Below are 3394 nucleotides of genomic sequence, written 5' to 3'. Positions count from 1 at the left end.
ATCCCTTTGAGCATGGTAAAGTTATTAACTACACTTTAGATGGTGTATCAATACACCCAGTCACTACAGTCGTGGCCAAAAGTTTGGAGAATTAAACAAATATTAATTTTCACAGTCTGCTGCCTCAGTTTGTATGATGGCAATTTGCATATACTCCAGAACATTATGAAGAGTGATTAGATGAATTGCAATTAATTGCAACGTCCCTCTTTACCATGCAAATGAAATGAATGCCCAAATAAACATTTCCACCGCATTTCAGCCCTGCCACAAAAGGACCAGCTGACATCATGTCAGTGATTCTCTCCTTAACACAGGTGTGAGTGTTGACGAGGACAAGGCTGGAGATCACTCTGTCATGCTGATTGAGTTCGAATAACAGACTGGAAGCTTCAAAAGGAGGGTGGTGCTTGGAACCATTTTTCTTCCTCTGTCAATCATGGTTACCATCAAGGAAACACGTGCCGTCATCATTGCTTTGCACAAAAAAGGCTTCACAGGCACGGATATTGCTGCCAGTAAGATTGCACCTAAATCAACCATTTCTCGGATCATCAAGAACTTCAATGAGAGCGGTTTAATTGTTGTGAAGAAGGCTTCAGGGCACCCAAGAAAGTCCAGCAAGCGCCAGGACCGTCTCCTAAAGTTGATTCTGCTGCGGGATCAGGGCACCACCAGTACAGAGCTTGCTCAGGAATGGCAGCAGGCAGGTGTGAGTGCATCTGCACGCACAGTGAGGCGAAGACTTTTGGAGGATGGCCTGGTGTCAAGAAGGGCAGCAAAGAAGCCACTTCTCTCCAGGAAAAAGAAGGACAGACTGATATTCTGCAAAAGGTACAGGGATTGGACTGCTGGGGACTGGGGTAAAGTCCTTTTCTCTGATGAATCCCCTTTCTGATTGTTTGGGGCATCCGGAAAAAAGCTTGTCCAGAGAAGACAAGGTGAGCGCTACCATCAGTCCTGTGTCATGCCAACAGTAAAGCATCCTGAGACCATTCATGTGTGGGGTTGCTTCTCAGCCAAGGGAGTGGGCTCACTCACAATTTTGCCCAAGAACACAGCCATGAATAAAGAATGGTACCAATACATCCCCTGAGAGCAACTTCTCCCAACCATCCAGGAACATAAGGCAAAAATGATAACTACGTGGCTCGGGGAACAAAACATCGATATTTCAGGTCCATGGCCAGGAAACTCCCCAAACCTTAATCCCATTGAGAACTTGTGGTCAATCCTCAAGAGGTGGGTGGACAAACAAAAACCCACAAATTCTGACAAACTCCAAGCATTGATTATGCAAGAATGGGCTGCCATCAGTCAGGATGTGGCCCAGAAGTTAATTGACAGCATGGCAGGGCGGATTGCAGAGGTCTTGAAAAAGAAGGGTCAACACTGCAAATACTGACTCTTTGCATCAACTTCATGTTATTGTCAATAGAAGCCGTTGACACTTATGAAATGCTTGTAATTATACTTCAGTATTCCATAGTAACATCTGACAAAAATATCTAAAGACACTAAAGCAGCAAACTTTGTGAAAATTTATATTTGTGTCATTCTCAAAACTTTTGGCCACAACTGTACAAAGATACAGGCGTCCTTCCAAACTCAGTTGCAGTAGAGGAAGGAAACCACTCAGGGATCATGAGGCCAATGGTGACTTTAAAACATATACAGAGTGTAATGGCTGCAATAGGAGAAAACGGAGGATAGTTTCACAACATTGTAGTTACTCCACAATACTAATGTAATTGACAGAGTGAAAAGAAGGAAGCCTGTACAGAATACAAATATTCCAAGACATGCATCCTGTTTGCAATAAGGCACTAACGTAAAACTGCAAAAAATGTGGCGAAGAAATTAACACAAGGTGGCCTAGTTATAGTTTTGACTTAAATCTACTTGAAATTCCATGGCAAGGCCTCAAAATGGTTGTCTAGTGATGATCAACAACCGATTTGACAGAGCTTGAATAATTTTTTAAAAGAATAATGGGCAAATGTTGCACAATGCAGGTGTGGAAAGCTCTTAGAGACTTACCCAGAAAGATGCACAGCTGTAATCGCTGCCAAAGGTTCCGTCTACAAAGTATTGACTCAGGGCTGTGAATGTGTTTGTAAATTAAGATATTTATCTATTTCATTTCAATACATTTGCTAAGATTTCTCAAAACATCTTTTCACTTTGTCATTATGGGATATTGTGTTTAGATGGATGAGAGAGAAAAACGATCTATTTAATCCATTTTGAAATCAGGCTGTAACACAACAAAATGTAGAATACGTGAAGAGATAGTGTATGAATACTTTCTGAAGGCACTGTATAAATAGCTTTTTGTTGTAGGGACAATTTATGGTACAAATGTCCCTAATATTTGGAACAGGCTAAATTTATTTTGGACAGGCTTACTGTTTACCCATAAGACGTTTTAAAAAAAAGCAACTTCTGAAGTATGTGATATTTGCAGGTTGTGGGTTATAGTGTACATATGCACCTTTCTGTGCATGGATTATTCTTTGTATGGCTAATGCTGTCTGCATAGGTTTGTTTATTTACTTGTTCTCTTTTGTGTAGGCCTGATGTTTTGTTGTGCTGTAATCTCTCCATTGCAGCATCTCTCTCTCTCTCTCTCTCTCTCTCTCTCTCCCTCTCTCTCTCTCTCTCTCTCTCTCTCTCTCTCAGCATCTGCAAGCCTAGGGTCCATTTGCATTTCTGATCACCCTGACACACACACAAACACACACTTGCTTGTTTCCCCTCCTACTTTGAAGTTTGTAGAGCCAGATGCATAGCCTCACATTTATTTGACATTGGTTTTAGAGATTAAGTGATCTGTGTTTTGTGAAATAATACTTATTCAAGACATCAGATGAAAATCATGCAAAATATAGTAGATACTGTATTTGTTTCCCAAAGAAGTATGTTTTGTGTATGCATTACTGATAATCATAGGCGAATCAAATGACCATTCAGAGGTTCACTAGGCTCTATAATTTGTTTTAGACTTCTAGTGCAGTGAAGTGATCCGCAGATATGAAGCCACAGGTGTGTTCGATGGCTCTGAGTTTGGCTAAAATGAAATCATAGCCTACTGGGATATAACTCACCTGTGCACTGTGCACTAGTATCATGTTCACCCCTAAACATGTTGCAACATAATCAAGTTAACATCTTAATAAAAAAAATGCTGAAACAGCGTTTCATAAATTCCCAATATCTAAATGAAATATCGATAGTGCACGGCGGGTTGCCCGTATCAAGACGTGCGCGTGTCTATGGATAGTTTAGAACGCCTACTATGCGGCAATTGAAAAGGCGATTGGCTGGTAAAGATAACCGTACCTCAGGTTATTTGCTGATTGGTCCAGGGTGACTTGTACGTTGCGCTATGCTC

The sequence above is a fragment of the Oncorhynchus kisutch genome, linkage group LG23 (genome assembly GCF_002021735.2).
Source record: "Oncorhynchus kisutch isolate 150728-3 linkage group LG23, Okis_V2, whole genome shotgun sequence".
In the NCBI taxonomy this organism is placed as follows: Eukaryota; Metazoa; Chordata; class Actinopteri; order Salmoniformes; family Salmonidae; genus Oncorhynchus; species Oncorhynchus kisutch.
The sequence above is the reverse complement of the archived record's forward strand: the minus strand, read 5'-3'. Positions refer to the sequence as shown.